We start from the raw sequence: 19,915 nt of genomic DNA, 5'->3' as shown, positions 1-19,915 counted from the left end.
AAAGATTATAATCCTGAAGAGAAGCTCAGTGTTAAAAGCTTGCAATAAATCAAAAAAAGGCACTCAAGGTGCTAGCAGGTCCTCTGGTCCAAAAGAAAACAGTAGGTTCTTGACTTTGGAGTGAAAGAAAGAAGAAACAGGGGAGACAAAGAAAGCAATCACTCAAGTGAAGTAAAGTGTGCACAGAATAACTATTTCTAACATTTAGTCACATAATTATGTACTCAAATCATGAATTTCATATGTTAATTAGAAAATATTTTGGATTTATTAATTTACTTTTTATTTTTCATGTCCATAGAAATTTATCATCTTTTCAATTTATTTCAGCAACTAATCAATAAAATTACATAAGAATTCATGATTTTTCTAGTATACAAAGTTGTAAGCTGTAATAATAGGACCAATATGAGCCTCCTGCATTTGCTGACAACGAGCAAAGCATAATCATCAGGTATTTTACTTCCAGGCAGTTAGGAGAGGTTTCATTGATGGATGCACATTGGAATTGAAGCCCCAAGTCTTATTATTTTGTAAAGTATTCATTTCCTCCTAAGTTTCAACCTTCCTCTTCTACACATCATTTTACTATCAAGTATGATTCAGTTAAAATATAATAAATAACTCTTTAATGTGATTTTTTTTCAGTAATCATGATTCATGAAAAAACAAGGAAAATTTAATTCATATTTTATGCACACAAAATCACAAAGAAAATAAAAATGAAGAATATAAGCTCCCTCACCATGTATTCGAATATGAAAAACAGTTCATTATTTCCCTGATCCATACACTCTTTCAACTTTATGATATTGGGTGATTCATTTTTTGGAGAGCCTGCAAAAGAACGCTATACACATGAATAGAGAAACAAGAATAATAAAAATTAAATGTGGAATCTAGTAATCACCCCTCCTAACTGCTAAAGTTTACTGTACCATATACCTTGACTTCTCTTAAATTTGTAAATTCTTCCCAGAAATAGAACTTTGTTTTCAACTTTTTGACAGCAACCTTGTCACCAAAAAAAAAAAAAAAGGGCATGACAATAGCATCAACAGATATTATAAAATGTAAATCTGCAAGCACTAATAATTTCAAAGCTGTCTATATAAAGCAGAAGCTAAATATCAGCTACTAGCTTGACCCCAATGTGTTTCAAGAGAGGGGAGTGGGGGCAACAAGAAAGGAGAAACACAATATCCATGTTGCCCTTCATTGCTCACTATAGATGAAGTTACACCATCTCTGAGCCGATTCAACCACAGAAAGCCTAATTATATATCTCACTTTTTAAACTGACCATTGCATGTAATAAAGTCATGACATTATGTTACCAATAAGGTGACAAAAATGTTTACAACGCAATAAAGAATTATTCAAAACAAGAATGATGAATAAACGTATCAAGCATAAGATTGAAAGAACTGCTTTTTGCCCGAGTTGCTTACAATCTCGTATGTCCTCAAATCACGGGCCTTAATAATGACCGCAAGAACCATCTCCTAGCTCTCTCAAAATTTCATATCTAGAAAGAAACAGCATATAAATATTAATCTGCTAGCAAAAATGAGACCCCAACAACGACATGAATCAAGCAAAAAATAAACTAACCTTTCCTTTTTAGAATCGCAACACTATAAACAGTAAGTCTTCAAAAAGACAGAAACAAACTCCATGGAAGGATGTCTACACTGTCAACACAGTGTTGGCAACTGGTTTGTAAAAATGAGGTGGCATCAAAAAGTAGCACGAAGGATTTAATATCATGAATAATCCACTTTTCACTGTAGCAGTGATTCAGAGGCTGCAATAAGTCTGTCAACATGTTGCGATTCCCAGAACTCCAGTTGACTAAGCCATTATATTTGCATCTCATAAGCAAATCCATTTCGCAACTTCAAACAGTGCCCATTTATGAAACAGGGAAATCAGCTGCAGTAGAAAATAAAAGGTTAATATTTTGTAAAACTTCGGTAATCAGATCACCTGAAACATCAGGTGGAAAATAAGCATACAATAGCAAAATTGCAGGAATAGAAGTTCCAGTATCATGGCCAGCCATTGAAATGTTCTTGAATTTCCCACTGTGCAAGACTTTACTTTGACCTATTAGCTCATCCCATCCATCCAGAACAGATAGAACGGGGGACAGTTCCGACAAATCGATAACTATGATCAGTCCCATATTAGAGACTCATACACCTGACAATTTTATACGCGAGCACGGATTCATTTCAGACGACTCTGGCAAATCTATCCCAGAAATTCAAATTTTCTTGGCCGACATATCATGCGCGAATGTTTAAAAGCAATCAAGATCAAATAATTCACTTCAGAGTGCAACAAGTTTTTTTTTTTAAAAAAAAAGAATTCAGAAAATGACTGAATTGAGCAAAAGGGGGAGGGGAAAAAAAAAACAAAGAAATGTTACCTCAAAATATTCCGTACAAAATCTTCCTTTTGAATACTGAACAATCAAATACTGACTAAATATGATTTTTTTCTGTCAAAACGTCATGTCCAATCCAACCTTTTTAGGAAAACATTCAAACATATAAAATCTCCCACACTTCATACGATCACAGGACTATTGCCACGGCAGAACCATTTCCCCGTTATCTCGGATTCTTGGAAACTAAAACGATCATGGCAAAATTCAAGTTGCATTTGAGTAAATTCATAATCTAAGGATTAGATAAAACATAAAACAACAAAAGGAATTCAAAATTGGCGAAACTTAGCCGAGAAAATGAATTTGAAAGTGGTGGCACTCACCAGTTATGATAAAAGGATAGAATCGAAGCAGAATCAACAGATATCGAAGCACAGATCAGCAATGTAATGAACTTCCTCGGTGAACAAAACAAGATAATGGATGGTAGAGAGAGAGAGTAATGGTAGAGAGAGAAACCTTAGAGAGATAAAATTTGGATTTCTGAAGAAGCCATGAGAGAGGGGATTCCATAGAAGAAACGAAGGAGAAGAAACCAAAGAAATATTAAAAAGGGCGTTAGAATATTAAAATATTTCGGAAAATATTCTAACGATTTTTATTTAAATATTTTATTCCTTCTCAAATTTAAAATAGAAATTGCTTGGCTGTGGTGGGAAGCGCCGGTGGTCCCCGCATGGATATGAAATTAATATTTTATTTTGGCAACCCATAAAAAATTAATTTCTTTGAATGACGATCTTGCCCTCCAACTACTTTCATATTTACTGAAATAGCGTATCATGAAGACAAATTTGCCACTGCATGGAGCAGTAGAAAGACAATACAGCCCTTCGAAAGCACTCTTAGATGGCTATTTTGCCCTTCTTAATATTTGATCAAGGCTACTTGTGGAACGCTGAAAAGTAACGGGCGTACGGCGAGGGCCGAGGGATCCGTTATCCGTATGCCAAATAATTACAAAGTATGAACTGCGGGTGGCCAAAAAAAAAAAAAAAACTACGGGGAGCGCTGTGTATTTTACCTTGAGTTGGGATATAATAAAAATAACAATATTTAGATTAAAATTTTTATATCTATTATGTTAAATTCTCAAATTATATATATAGCCATGTGTCTATTTTTAAAAATATTTCTATCTTTGATCCTTGATATAATATCTATCCGCTAATTTGGAGAAATTAATGAAACTAAAAGATTATCTAATTATAACATATATATTTATGATTTCTTTGAAATTGTTATATGTATAATTAAATTATATATCAGTTTATAAATCAAATAAATTATTTTTTAAAAATATATAATTTAAAGTAATTTTTTTTAATTTTATTGATCTCTCAAAATTAGTCATGTTTATATGAAGGACCCAAGGTGGGATGATTAAACTATAAATCTTGATAAAAAGAAAAAAAAAGAAGAACGTATGAATAAGTATGATTGAAAAAATTGACATAATAGATATCAGAAATTTAATCTAAATATTTTTCTTTAATTATAACTATGGAAACAAGTGCAAATGTTCAAAAAAAGTTCTTTTGACTAAAAAAAACTAAAAAGCATAGAGGTCACATTTTTACAAATTTTGATTTATTTTGAGTCACGTCCATGAGACCTACCCTTGTATATAAGATTTCTTTATCTAATTGGCAAAATTTTAAAACAAATCAAGTTAAGTTCATTTTTCAATTAATTTTGGTAACAATTTAGAATAGTTTTCTTAAAATACCTCTAACATTTATTAGGCTATGTTAACTTTATTTACTTGAATTGGGGCCAAAAAGCACTTTTGGATAATAAATTATCGGAGAATACTCAATTTTACCAGTAAATATTTATCATAATATTTACAAGCAACTTAGATCCCATTTGGAATCATGATTAAAATTACTTATAAGCACATTTTACGTAAGTCGAGACAAAATTCATCACACATATTTATCTTATATTCCGTAAATCACAATTAAAAAGCTACTTATAAATTATTCTAAACGGACTCTTAACCTACATATTATTTATAATTAAACTCTAATTTGGATTCAGGCTAATTTTTTTGCCACCAAGATTAAGGCTAATTAAACTAATGAAATGCTTATTAATTGGGCTCAAAATTTTATTTTTTTAAAGAAAAAATCCTTTTGGAGATACCTATACTTTTTTTCAATTTCTAATTTGATACCTATGCGCTTTTTTTAATTAAATTATTTATTTTTTTAATCATATTAACTCTTGTAATTTTGTTCTATTAGTATTTTTAGTCTCCAAGTAAAAGTTAACGATATTAATGGAGTAAAATTAAAAATTTAATTAAGAGGAAAAAACAAAGTTATCAAATTGAAAACTGAAAAAAAAAAAAGTATAGGCACTCTAAAATACTCGTTTTCTCTTTCTTAAAAACGGTGATTTTGTCCACCTGAAAGGGGAAAAAGGGCAAAAATTGGCTCCTTTAAGCGATTTGATGAATAACTAATTTAAATAGGTAAATTATGTATTTACCATATGACGGAAGTGCATGCGTTATGCTCATACTATTAAGCCAACCTTCTAGAACTTCTCTCTAGTGGTGGGCTTCGAATCATGCCATACCTTCTTGCCACACTTGTTTAAATATCCAAGCTATTGTTTAATTGGCAAGAAAGTCATCAAGTTTATAATTTCTGTGTTTCTAACTTACAAAATTATATTACTCTGATCTTAAATATAAAACTTATTTTATAATATAAATTACACTGTAAAATAAGTCTTATATTTAAGATCGAAGAAGTATCAATTTTCTCTCAAACTTGTACTAATGGATGTTTGGAAAAAAAATCAAATTATAATTTTAAAGTTATTTTATAATAAAAGTAAGTATATAAAAGGAATTTTGTCCCAACTTACGTAATAGCATTTTTTTTAAAAGTGCTTTTTGAAATTACCAAAACCCTTGTAAAACTCAATGGAATTTGCAAGTTGACCCACAAAATTTATGGTTTTTGTGTCTCTAAATTGCGATATCATGTCAACTTGTTCTTAAATTCATACTAATTATAAAGTTAATTGAACTCACGGTTGACTTGTTAAACTCACTAATTTTTTACCGAATCCAATAAGAGAAACATATATCAGGTTGAATTCATTTTCAAAGCATATAGGAGGACCTGGTCCAAAAGATAAAACTTAATATAATACAAAAAGGAGAAATACCAAAAATAAGTTACCCCATTTTGAAATTGTAAAGTCATGTACTTCCGATCTATTGTCGCAAACTCACAACATTTACCCTCTGATTAAGAATTGGCATTTAAGGGGGAAAAATGAAAGACTAAAATAGGAAGAAGTTTGGATTTGAATTTTTTTTTAACCAGCTATTTGAGATATATTGAAAGTTAAAACCAAATTATTTTATTTTTGTATTTTAATTATTTAATTATATATTTTTAGTAGTTATTTATCAATGGAGATAAATTTTTACGAGTTTATGATCCAAATTCAAGCAATTTGCACCTTTGTCACGAATGGACAAGCTTGATTTAGATAAGAGTTCTTATCAGTGATGCTAACCTAAACTCGTAATAAATTTAAATTCTAATCTAAATAGTTTACAATCACTTGTAAATATATAATAGTATATTTAGATAAGTATACAGAGAAAACGTATTATGAATATGAACAAGAAAAGAGAAAAAAGATTCAAATTAAGAAAAAACTTAGGTCAAGTTTCTTATATCTATTATGTCAAGTTCTCTAATTATATATGACTATGAGTTTTTTTTTTTGTTTCATATGAATTTATAACTAAATACAATTAAATACTAATATTTTAAAAATATGACGCATGATTGTGTGTGATTAAAAAACCTAATATGACAAATATTAAAAACTTCTTGATCAAATTAGTCAAATTAGTCGGCTTGAAGTCTTGGACAATGAACACACATGCACAAGATTCATTGTAACTCATTTTATGTTTGTAGTTTTTGTTATAATTTTGTGTTTGTAATTTTATTGAGCATGAACAATAAGTTTGGAAACTGATGATAATTTGAAAAATATCAGTGATACCTTTAAAATTGGGAGATTGATTTGCTCCTTTTGATCACACCATTTTTAGGCAAGTTGCTCTTAAATGAAATTAAGAATTTGTAATTGATGGGTTGAATCTTGATGGAGATGATTTTGAGTGATTATGTTCTGATTTTGTAGTACAATGATGAATTAATGATCCCTTCAATTGAGGAAAGAATTAAACAAAATTAATTATATAAATATGATTTTTTTAATAGAATATAAATAAGATTATTTTGTCCAGCTAAATAAGAATTTTTTGTGTGAATAGACTGAAACCCTTGATGGACAAGCTAGTCTCCCCTCATCAAACTAGTTTTGTTCCAAGAAGGAATATTCATGATAACATCATGATTGCTAAGGAAGTCTTCCATAATATGAATAGAATGTCTGGGAAGAAAGGGTACATGGCGACCAAGATTAATTTGGAAAAAGCATAAGATAGAATGTCGTGGAGTTTTGTGGGAAAGGTACGGAGGAATTGCTATTACAAGACCTTTGTTAAACTTGATTTTAAAGTATATTAGCACTTCAAACATGGCTATAACGTGGAATGGAGAAAAGCGAGAGATCTTTTACCCTCCAAGTGGGTTGAGACAAGGAGACCCATTATCTCCTTATCTTTGTGTCCTTGGAATGGAGAAGTTGACTCATGTGATAGTTGATTGTGTTGACAATAATGCGTGGCATCCAATAAAGCTTGGAAGAAGAGGTACTCTTATTTCTCATCTCCTATTTGCTGATGACTTACTGTTATTTTGTGAAGCTTCTGTAGAACATATGTGTAATATTCTAGAGGTGCTTGATAACTTGGAAAGAATTTCTGGACGGAAAATTAACTCCCAAAGAAGGGGTGAATGAATTTTACACTTTAAGAGGAAAGGAATGGCTGTTTTGGAACTTAAGTCAAGAAACAGAGAGATGGGTTATCACCTTTGGTGTAACTTGCTGGTTTCTATGGCAATGGAGGAGCAAAAGCTTATTTGAAGATGGTTTTGCTTTTTCGAACGAGCCAAAAATGATTGTTGAACGTTATGTGGCTGAGATCTACTTAGCGCATGAGAAATTTGCAATCCTGAATGAACCAAAGCAGATAGCTAATGTGAAATGGAGCAACCCTGAAGAGGGATGGTTGAAACTGAATGTTGATGGGGCTTCAAAAGGGTAGTTTGGTTTGGTAGGATGTGGGGGACTGATAAGAAGCAACGATGGTCAATGGGTCAAGGGATTTGCAAGAAAGCTGGGAATTTGCACTGCCGTGAAGGCAGAAATCTGGGGTGTTTTAACTGGATTGTAGATAGTAAAGAGCTTAAACATAAACTTTTTGATTGTTGAATGCGATTCTAAATCTGTTGTAAATTTGCTGTGTAGAATCTATGAGGGTGAGAAATTTGAGTCGAGTCTGCTAAAAATAACTGCCTTTGAGTTGTATAAATTTGTACAGGTTAGATTCCTTCATGTGCATAGGGAAGGAAATTCTTGTGTTGATTGCTTAGCAAATTATAGTCTAGAATAGAAGGATGTGTTCAGTATTTTTAATGAACCTCCCAGGAAAGTTAAAGACCATTTGTACAATAACTTTGTGGGAGTCAATTTCCCACGTACAGTTTTGAAATAATACATGGGCAATTGCCCCGTACGAAACCCAAAAAAAAAAAGAATTTTTTTTGTCTGTTTAAAAATAAAATATATTGAGTTTAAGCAATAATAAGAGCAATATAATAATTATTGTTTACCTTGTCCTTCTTTCTTTTTTTAAAAAAAAAGGTCGTTTTACTTATAAGTTATAACCGATATCTTTCTTTCTGTTTCTGTTTCTGTTTCTTTTCCTTTAAAAAACAAAAAAGAGTTTCTCCCTTCCCCAAGAAAGAAATTGCACGACAAAAAAAAATTAGAAAATCTGAAAGAAAAACTTTCTGATTGAAAATTAATTAGTAAATAGTACCTGAAATTTATAGTAGTAATTTAAAAAATATCATTCCCAGATAAATTTTTGAAATAGAGGAATTTTCCCAATTTTTCCCCTTAAAAAACCATATAACTATATAAACCTCTCTCCAAACAACTATTCTAAGGTTAGTTTAGGAGATTTGGCCTGCCTGTTTGGATGATTTTATATGCAAACTATGGTTTAACCTTCCAAACCATGGTTTGTTTTGTCATCCAAACAGGGCCAATAAAAATGTACAATTCAATTATATCCAACGAGCATATCAACAATCGAATCTGAAAAAGTAATTATATTATCATATCAGGGAATTATCAGGATCATCATTCAGATTCCGTCCTTTCAAAACTAAAAAATAAAAAAGAAAAACTGACCTCAACGAAACTAAATATATTATTTGTTCACCCTTAGACTTTAAATGGAAGAATCGCAAAAGACAAGTTTAAAATTAATAATTATTAAAAAAATTTTAACAAATATATTGTTATTTTTGAATTTAGTATTGTCAAAGTATATTAAAATGTTATTATCAAACTTGGAGTTAATAATTTTAAGTTTTTTTTAGAATGCTCCCAACTTTAAACTCAATTTTGAAGGCCTAAAAAAATCAAATTTATATTATATTTTAAATGAGTATTTTTCCCTTGATGAATACAAACGTATTTTTTATACTAGGCTCTTGAGTCCCACCCAAAAGCTAGCTCATGAGTAGGGAGTATCCAAAGGATATTTAAACCCTATAGTATCAGGACTTCAGGCGATGTGGGACTTATTATCCCATCACTCTTCACCCTTTTCTGCAACCATAACTCTGATACCATATTAAATCTTTGAGTTTCATCCAAAAACTAGTTTGTGAGTAGGAAGTATCTAAAAAATATTTAAATCTTGTGAATGTCAGGACTTTAAGCGATGTGAGACTTATCTTTTCACCACATTATAAAGTCTTAATTAACAAAGAGCATCAATAAAATAAAATAAAAATGCAGAAAAACAACGAGTGATTTTGACTTAAATATGCATACTTAAGGTCCTTAATTTAAATTCTTGTAATCGATATTATTAATATTTTATTGATTATGAAATTTTTCATACATCAACTTGTGTTCTTGCCAAAATAAACTTTAGATTGGATGTGAAGGAATCATTCCCTATATACAGAATAGTTTACAAACTTTGCTTTATCTTACTGAGTGGATATTCTGTTTTGAATTCATTGCATTTATCCTTCAAATGTACAAGTATGACAAAAAGCAAAAGAGAGTTAAATACCACATGATTTGATTGAGGAAAAAATAAAAAAAGAGAGCAAACATACATAAGAAACGTTGGTCTCGATGTCGAGAGTTAAAATATTTGAATAAACATTTGTAAATTTATGTGTTTAAGTGTTCAATATATTTAAATTTGGAGTGTCTTGTTCCTTATGAATAATTGTCTCTTGATTTTATTATTCTCTTCTATTTTAAAACCAATTTTATAAAATTACTTTTTATAACCAACTTAGTATGAATGGTAGGGCTTTTGTTATTTAAACAAGCAATTGAGTGTTTAAATCCCAAACTTGTGTGCCTATAGTTGGAGGTGGTCTATCTTTTATTTTAAATACCAAAATACTCAAAATCAGACTAGCCAATAAACTAGTCCAGGTATGATTTAAGAATTAGGAGTTTAAATGGATATCAATTCAAAGTCAAACTGATCATTTAAAATAATTTAATTTGATTAAAATATACATAACTATTTCCGTATAGGTCTGAAAATAATGATATTTAAATAAAAATTTATTGATTTACAAGTAAATAGAATATTCATATATAAATCAGAGTTACTAAAGCAAAAATATGATGGAATGCTATTTTTTTGAAAAACTAATAATGAAATAAAAATATATAGGTAGTAGGTTAAATGGTTAATAGTAGATCCTGGTTAGTAGAAGCAGTTGTTGGTTTATATTATAAAAATTTCAAAGGAAAACGGAAACTGGCTTACCAAATAAGTAATAAACAAGAAAAGGGAAAATCACAAAAAGATACCCCAAAAAAAAAAGAAATTGCACAAAAAGACCTATTCATAAAATTACTGCTGTTTGCTTATCTATCATTAAAGCTATATTAATATCGTAACATGTCTCTATTTATAATTTTTTTACTGTATTTTTTGTGATTCTCCCTAAAGAAAATTCATATACAATTTTTATTGTTCTTAAAAATACTAAAATTCTCCCTCTGTTTTCGTTATGAATTTCAAATAACTAATTCATAGATTAAAAATGAGTTCAAAGTAATAAATATATTAGAAATATGCTTTTATTTCTAAATACGTCTTGAGAAAAAAATAAAAGAGAATGTGTAGAAAATATGATAAAAGAGATATGAGAAAAGAGAGAGAATAAATAATTAAGGGTAAAATTGAAAAAAACAATGCATTAAATATTAAGGCAATCCTGAATTATAGTTTATAAAATGGACCACATCCCTTCTCAAATTTGAAGCTTATAAATAATATTAGAGGGAGTAATTTTCAAGATTTTTTTTTTTTGCCCGAGTAATTTTCAAGAATTATTATCAAACAGGCCCTAGTCTTTTCTGCTTTTTTTTTTAATTCTTTGCCTCTCTTTTAAGTTTAACCCCACAATTAAGCTATTAAGTGTTTATGTTTTTTTTTTCCAACCATAAGCCATTAAATGTTCAACAGTCAAATTTAAATGCCATTAAACGTTTGAGGTTCAGATTTAAATGGCATTAAATGTTTGGGGCTCACATTTAAATCATTTTTGCCGAGAGAAATTTAAATATTCCTCATCTTATAAAAATAAATAAATTTCTCCTTGCTACTTGAAATGCAACTTATTTAAATTATGAATGCATTTACTTTTTATATTTATATGTATATAAAACAATTTATTCAACAGAAGTAAAATGGTTATATAAAAAAGTCAGCCACTCACATTTGGTCAATTTCAGTTAAGCCAAATAAATCAAAGGAGAAGGTCGGCCAAGAACATATGAAACATGAAAGAAGAAGATAAAGCAATAATGAACAAAAACCAATAAAAGTACTGGTAAAAAAAAAGCCAATAAAAATTAATCCAGTTGGTAAGAAGTCGTCTCATAACCTATAAGGTCCTGAGTTTGAATCTTATTGTCAATATGAGAATCTTGTTGGTAAGTGATTTGTAAGTATATTTATAAATACTCTTTGAGTTTGAAGAGATGTTTTAACTTTGATAAACTTCCAAGACCTAACCCATCTAAACTTTTTCAAAACAAAACAAATCAACAAAAAACTAACAATAAAAAACATAAAAAACACGTGCAGCAACACATCTAGCAACACCGACCTCATGATGCAAAGTCAAAAAAGGACATTCTAACCAACATGGTGGAGCTAGTTTTTCAAAATAAATTAATCCGAAATCTAATGCAAATATACCATACAAAAAAAATTTAAGAGTAATTTTTTGATCTCTATTTAAATTTTAACTAGTTTTCTATATAATAAAGTAATGCTTTTGTTTTGAATTATTCAAACGAAAAATAAAAAAGGAATAAAAAAGAGATCAAATTCTTTGTGTGTGTGGGAGAGAGAGGGAGAGATTAAATGGCTAAGAAGGGATCAATTCATGGCTTGTCCGCAAGACTTAGGCTTCAATAATAGAGAGGAGTATATCCAAATTCCCAAAACTTGTTTTTTTAATGCTCTTCTGGTCCTATTTATAAAATACTTTTAATATGTTTCACACAGATTAAAAAAAATCATAAACTGTATTAACTCTTCATTAAAATATAACAACTTTTTAACTTTATTCCCATTTAATATATACACTTTTTAAAAAAATAACTATTTACACTATAATAAATGAAAGACAATATAATACATTCATGATAAAAAATTAATAAAGTGACTTATAAATAAGATTTAAAAAAACCTTTTTTCTCTGGTCTATAAATAGGACCAGAGAAGTATATGCGAATATCCACCTCTCTCTTCCTCCCATCCCCTTCCCTCACAATGGAGAATCGGAATCCTCCTTTTGCCGAATTGACACCATCTTTAAAAAATGTAGTGAAGCCTAATGGTGTCTTGATGGCTCAACTCGGCGCTCTCTCTCTAAAGTAAACTTTGGCAAGCAATTTTCAAATCGCATATACAATACACACAACTTTTTGTTGGGACATTTTAATATTTTAAATTAACCGAAATATTTTATGCTAAGAATTAAACTAAGTAATCAAATTTGCTTTCAATCAGAGAAGTGAGTATTCCAATTTAATTTTCTCACCTAGAAAAAAAAAAGAAGGAAGGGACAAACACAGAGGCTAACAGCATCCAGAAAGAAATCAAAGCCAACAAAATAGTATTGCCTAAAACACTGGAAGTTAAAAATTATTTTTATTTTCAATCTGTACCTATTAAAAGAAATTTTTCCAAAAATAAAATGAAAGAAAAAAAATCCAACCCATCCGTATTAAATCTGGATTGTTGAAATTCGACTACCTCCGTATAATAAACGATATTAATAAGTAATAACATCAATGTTTCACTTAAAGTTCTCAGGCTCAACCCAAAATTTATTCATCCCAATTAAATAAAGTAAAGGGCCTCATTAAAATTCCACATGTTCACAGATGTCTCAAAAATATTCAAGGTTTAGAAATGAAGGCCTGCAGCTTGAGAATCAAACTAATATACTCATCTAATCCTATTTATAAGTTATTTTCAACATATTTCATACAGATTAAGAAAAATTTTAAACTTTATTAACTCTTATTTAAAATTCAATAACCTTTCAATTTATCCCTATTTAATATACGTTATATTTCATCTAAACAAAATCAACATAATAATAAATAACAGGAAAAATTATAAGTCCATATAAAAAAAATTTTTTACTACTTATAAATAGGACTGAAAAATATCTTTTAGCTATCTTATATATAGAATCAGAGAGTATAGTGTTTCTGTGTGCTTCAAACATTGTCAAATTTGACAAATGTTTTATTTTTATACAAAGTTAATAAATCAACTACTTTTTTTGATGAGTTAGTGACTTATGATATCAATGAAAGTTAATAATTTTAGATGGTCTAGAAATTAATGGTCAATAAAGGATTTGCAATTTAAAAATTGTGATGGGGCTTCATCAAATTAAGACCCCGTGACAAAGATAATCAAATATTTATTTGTCCCTTTTATGAGCCATGAATGATTCACTACCTCATTGTCTCCTATACATCGACATGATAAATCACGCTACTCATCATATCACGTCCCTTTTAATTTTTATTCATATCGCGCATTAAATTTCATCTCTTTTTGGGGTTCAATTTTTGTATCAAGAAAATTGCTTTTTATATTTTATATTTTTTATGTCTCACAAAAACCAAGTTATTTTAATTCCAATTTTCATGAATTAAGGTGATGCCATACTCAAGAATGGGGCTAATTTAATTAGTTGAGGTTGTTCCCTTATCATTAGTCATTATCAAGTTTTGCTCGAGAAAAACCGGTTTCTTCGGTCCAAAAAAAAACATAAAAGAAAAATTGGTTTTTTGTGTGTGGAAACATTCTTTTTAGCACCCCCGCTGGTTCAAAATTAGAAAAGGCCACCAACATGAGTTGGGTCTAGTGGAAGAAGCTAGTCTCTCACAACGTAACAAACCAATGTTCGAATTCTCGTTAGAAGAGATACCCACATTTAGTGCCCGACAGTGCCTCGAATAGAATTGTTTTCAATAGGAAGATACCTATGCTTTAATAAAAGAAAAAAAAATTAGAAGAGGCCCTTTTTTTTATTAGCAAATTTAGTATTTTTTTTATTTCTAATTAATTATATGTTTCTCTCACATCTATTTTTCACTCATTTTCTTTCATCTTCTTTTTCAATCATTCTCTCTCCTACTTACCCCCTCATAAAATAAGGGTGTCTTAAGAAAATAGGTTTTTTTTTTACATATTTATTATCTTTAATAAATTTTAACTAACCTTTTGGATTATGCGAACCAGTTATTTTATGCTTATATGTTAAACTAAAAGAGTTTTTTTTTTAATTGGTTAGGAATTCGAGAGCTATCTTAGTCATGAAGGAAGAGTTTTTTAAAAAAGGAATGAAAAATCAAAGACAAGATAGAAACGGACCTTGTAAAGTCAAATTCAACCACTTATAAAAAAAAAAGAAAAAAGAAGGAAAAAAGCTAGTTTTATGTGGCTTTGAATTGAAACAGTATAATTTCACCACTAATAATTGCAAATCAGTGTATATGGACGCATATAATCTTATGCATCAACAACTCGCAATAAGATATGAGATTGGTGAGCTAAAAGGCCAACCCACTTTTGAGAATACATTTTCATTTTTCAAATTTTTTTTGATTTAATAGCTAACTTAAGTTATGTTCACATTTTTCATAAAGTTATATAATTGAATTATGAGAAAATGAAAAAAAAAGATAAAAATTGAAAAATCTTAAATCAGGTATTTTCACAAAAATATATTATTAATTATAAGTTTATTATTGTCATAACGAATCTTGATTTGGGATTTCACAATTTTCACGGTCTTTATTTATCAGTCTTTTTAAATAACCCCCAAAACTTATAAAATATAAGCATGAAAATTATTTTACCACGTTAGTTAACATAATACAGAAATGTGAATCAAGCATGGAACTAAGCTCCAAACATAAAATATATCCTATAGTTAAAAATACATCTAAAAATAAGAATTTTTCAAAGTAATTAAAAAAAAAAAAAAGGAGTAGGTGGGGCGGGCTATGGGCCTAACCCATTTTCTAATATCAACTTGTATTAAACTTTATACCTGTTATTTTATATACTGCTATGGTATCCGATGTTCTTCAATTTAGATTCGAACATTATTAAATTTAATTTGATATCAATTGTCCTCATATACCTCTTGTCTCTACCTTTTTTTTTTCCTTTTCGAATTAGAATTTTCAAATTTTCAAAGGAAAATTATATAAATTATATATCTTTCCTGGACATCACCAACTATATTGTGGCGAACCTACTTTCCAGTTTCCATACAAGTCCTAGGTTCCATTTGATATGGATGAGGAAAAAGGGGGGAAGAAATCTGATTCCACAGAATATAAATTTAAATGTGTGTGTGTATTTTTCGTCAAAGAGAACAAACTAAATAAAACACAAGACAAATCCCTATTAAGAAATTACAGCACATTTTTCCATAAAAACAGAATCAGCTTTAATAAATTATATATAATTAAATAATTTATTTAGTTTTTTTAATCTCCCAAAACTAGTTTACTGAGTTTTATGCTAAAAACTAAAGGTTATATTATGTATATAACTTACCTCCAACGATCTTAAATATACAAGTTACATAAGAGGTTTAATTTGATTCTAAATATAATATCTCAACGTACTTGATTTTCAAAATTTATAGCTTGTTTTTCAAAATATTCTTTTTGATTGTACATAATAAGAACGTTCCTATCAAGGAACTGTCACAACGCATGTGATTAAAAAAAGTATTTTAATAAAAACTAATATATATTTATTATAAATAATTAATTTAATTAACATCTAAAAATTAATCATATACCTCTTATATTAAGCACAAAAAATAGTATTATATTTTTAAAAAAAGTTTCCTTCCTTCTTTCCCTTCCAATTTTCATCAAAGTGCATTCTCATAAATTTAGGGGCCAGGTGGATCGTACAGTAAGAAGGAAAAATCTTTTTTTTTTCCTTTTTATGGCCAAAGGAGCAAGCAATTGGTTGCTTCATCATCCTTGCGGTTTGTTTTCGTGCACGAAAGCCACCGGGCCGTTGGGAGCTGTAGTCTCTCAAATTTGACTTTTTCGGCTTTTAAAGATGTGAAATGTCTCATAAATAAATAGAATTACATAATATTTAGAGAACACTTCCTTCTAATTGGATGTGTTTCACAAGATTTTCCTCACTAAAAATTTAAATTAATCCGTAAAATTCATGCTATTATTTCTTGAAGAGATTATTTCGCATGTGAAATATATGGAATTGAACGAAATGAATTTCAAAATGAAAAAAAAAATCTCTCTTGTCCTATAAGAAGATATATATATTATTGAGTTGCATTTTTTTTTTGGGAAAATGATAAAAAAAAGAAGTTGAAAATTTATAAATACCAAATAAGAAATATCAACAAAATTTTTTTATTATTTGTAAATTCAGTATTGTCAATACCAAATAAAGTATTGTTACCAAACCTAATTTAGAATTCAGTAATTTTGAGTTTTTTTTTTTAATAACAATCATTCTCTTTCTCTTTTGTGCCTTCTAGAATGTTTCAGAAATGTACTCAGTAAAGTGTCTGCGAACAACAAATAATAAAAGAAAGGCTTCAAAAGAAGCAAGCTCGGCCCATTTTTCAAATTAGGCCCTGGTGAGCTTGCTTTTGATTATATCCAAACAAAATCAAATTGAGGAAAAATTAATCTCTAAGTCTATGGTTTTCCTCAACTTTTAATCGGGTTCAAAAGCCTTTTTCCTTTTTAAGCAACTCCCTCAAATTATTTATGTTATTCACCAACTCTTTACCAATTGGGTTGACCTTTTTTGGCAATCGTCTGATTTGTTCTTCTTTCTCTCTCTCTTTTATTTTTTAATCATAGGTATCCTTCTATTAAAAATAATTTTATTTAGATATTATCGAACATTAAATAAGAATACTTCTCCTAATAGAAATTTGAATCGTAGTTTTTTTTTTTTAACTAAAACATAGATAACCTTAGTTCATCACATTATAAGGAATTAGCCTCTTGCTAGTTGGTAGGCCCACCCTTTATTGAGTGTCCAATTTGTCTTGTTGGGTCTCTCACCTTTGTTTAGCGAATAAAAAATAAAAAATAGAAATTATGTCTTGCATTAATTTCGGCCAAACTTATGTCCTATTTCGCATATTGACGTTAAACAAACACTGCCAGGCCTAAAAGTATAACGGGCCTTGTACAAATATTTTGGGCAAGCCCCTATCGTGGCCTGTTTTCAAATCCCAGAATATAATCCTCCCTCTAGTCGTATTCATATATATAAATTTCAAATAACCGAATTACATTTAACGAATTAGTAGTTAAAACTAGTTAAAAATAATAAACAGGTTAAAAATAGATTTTGCCCCCAAAAATTTGTCCTTATTTATTAAGAGACTAAATGAGAGGTGAGAAATGAAAAAAATAATAAAAGAGAATATATGGGAGTAATATTAATATGAGAGAAACAGAGTACTAAATACAGTCAATTAAGGACAAAAAAAAAATGCTTATCAGACCTATCTTTAAAAATGAAGCTTATATATGTGTGTGTGTGGGACCAGAGGGAGCATTATTTTGGCCCGATCAATAATACTCCCGATCGAAGTATGGAGCCCAATTGTTTATTATAGTTCATGATGTAGATTTATGGTGGTTTAAGTTCAATTTTTCTACCTTCCAGGTCAGAAAAAAAAAGTTTGATTTTTCTACCAACAAGGGTTTGGATTTAATGAAAGAGACTAATATCTTATAATATGACGAACCAAGATTCAAATTTTTGTTAGAAAAAGTATTTACATTTAGTGCTCAATAGTGTTTCGAATAGTATTGTCTTTGATAAGAGGATACTTATGCGTAACAAAAAAAAAGGTTTGATTTTTCTTTCAAGGTTTAAATTTTTGTTAGGAGAAATGCCACATTTTGTGCTTGACATTGCCTATTTATTTATGCTATTATGTTTTTTAATTCTTTACTTGATAATAAAAATTTAAGTTTAAAATTTCAAATTTTAGAACTTTATTATTATCTTATATTTTAAACTATCATTTATAGATTTGCAATGTAAACTTTAGATATTATAAATCATATATTATGTTTATATGTACTAATTTTAAATTTTAAAAAAACTGAGGAAAAAATAAACAGGTATACGATGAAAGGAGATTCTCTCAAAATCCCCCTCCCCTTTTGTTCTCAGAATTCCATTTCTACCATTAGATTAAAAACAGAAGAAGATGACTTAGATTTAGGGCCTGTTTGGGTGCTCCAAAACCGTGGTTTCAGAAGCACTTTTCCGCAAAACGAGGTAACGTCCTCCACATATTTATTTCGTAATCCGTAAAAGCACTTCTGAAACCATGGTTTGGTTTCTATCCAAACACTCCCTTAATAATTCAAAACACTACTATTATTCTATTACATAGATAGGGAAAAGAGAATAGGCATTATTTTTTTTAAATATTAAATCCGAACCATATATTTTTAACAAGTTAGGATTCTAAGAAGATTCAGATCCGCTTGTGAGCCCAAGTCCTTATTAATACTTGTGTTTCTAGTTTTGTAAATAAAATTTTGGGTTTTATATTATATATATTTATTTTTAATACATATTTAAACTAATCAAGTGAATGTAATTTTTTAAATAAATTTCTGGCCAACAAATTTTTTTAAGGATATTTTGATGGTGAGTCTATAGGCAATTAAGGCTGGAATAGACACATCGTTGACCCAAAAGACGCGTTTGAATATTATTCGTATAATTGATAGAAAAAAAATAATAGTATTCATACCATACCTACCTCTCATTTGGATGTTTCTTGATATATTGATTGATGATCCTCTGGTCAAAAATAATATATTGATGATCGTTTTTTTTTAAATTTTTCCTTTCATAGGTTTGAATATCGAGAATATTACTAATTTAACTATTTTAGTCTCATTTTTAAAGTGGTAGGATTAAACCCCCAGTCTAATTTTTATGATTTGCCACGTTAGCTGCGTAAAATCAAAATACTTGAAGAGTATAAAATATTTTTTCAAGACAATTAGATTAATTATGCTTCACATATGGTTAGAAATATAATGATGAAATTTTTTAAAAAATAAGGCTCTTATAGGTAAATATTATCATTTTTAATGAGTAATCTGGCGTGTTTGATTATTACAGTCAAATAAATGTATTTTATTTTGAAAAAAGAAATAAATATATTTTATTATGAATTTAAAATAATTTAAGCTATGAATTATATTGTTTATAAGTTACAAATAATATGACCTAATGTATATATTGATATTAATGCTTTTTACTTCTTTTTTAACCAACGATATCAATACTTTTTTCACATTATGTTGAGGCGTGTGTATTATTTAAATTCAACCCATTTATATTTTGTATTTCGAAATTCATAAAATAAATTGAAAACTTACTATTACCAGCTGAAATTTAGGAGCTGAGCATTTTTTTTAAAACATGACCCCCCCTATTTTCACATGTTTTGATGCCAAAATTGCAATTTGTTAATTTTTATTTTGAAATGGATAATACACATTTAGAAATTGTTATTTTCGTTTGAAGTTTAGGAATGTCACTCATTCAGGTCATATAAAACTTTTAATACTGATTTTGATTATATTTTATTAGATATTATTTCTATTAGCAATGTAGTTCATAACTTTTGCATTAATTTT

General features: G+C 28.9%; 1 long non-coding RNA gene across 1 annotated transcript; it reads right to left on the bottom strand.

The window, feature by feature from the left end:
* Positions 1 to 812: 812 nt before the first annotated feature.
* On the bottom strand, positions 813 to 1,483 carry LOC114724688 (uncharacterized). Its single transcript, XR_003738345.1, has 3 exons — positions 1,452 to 1,483; positions 946 to 1,014; positions 813 to 837 (listed from the first exon to the last, which is right to left on the bottom strand). It is a non-coding gene; the product is annotated as an uncharacterized LOC114724688 (long non-coding RNA).
* Positions 1,484 to 19,915: the final 18,432 nt, after the last annotated feature.

This window comes from Neltuma alba, unplaced genomic scaffold (assembly GCF_004799145.2).
Source record: "Neltuma alba isolate B1F8T4 unplaced genomic scaffold, ASM479914v2 tig00002384_pilon, whole genome shotgun sequence".
Taxonomy (NCBI): Eukaryota; Viridiplantae; Streptophyta; class Magnoliopsida; order Fabales; family Fabaceae; genus Neltuma; species Neltuma alba.
Note: the sequence above shows the minus strand (reverse complement) of the source record. Positions and strands in the feature narration are given on the sequence as shown.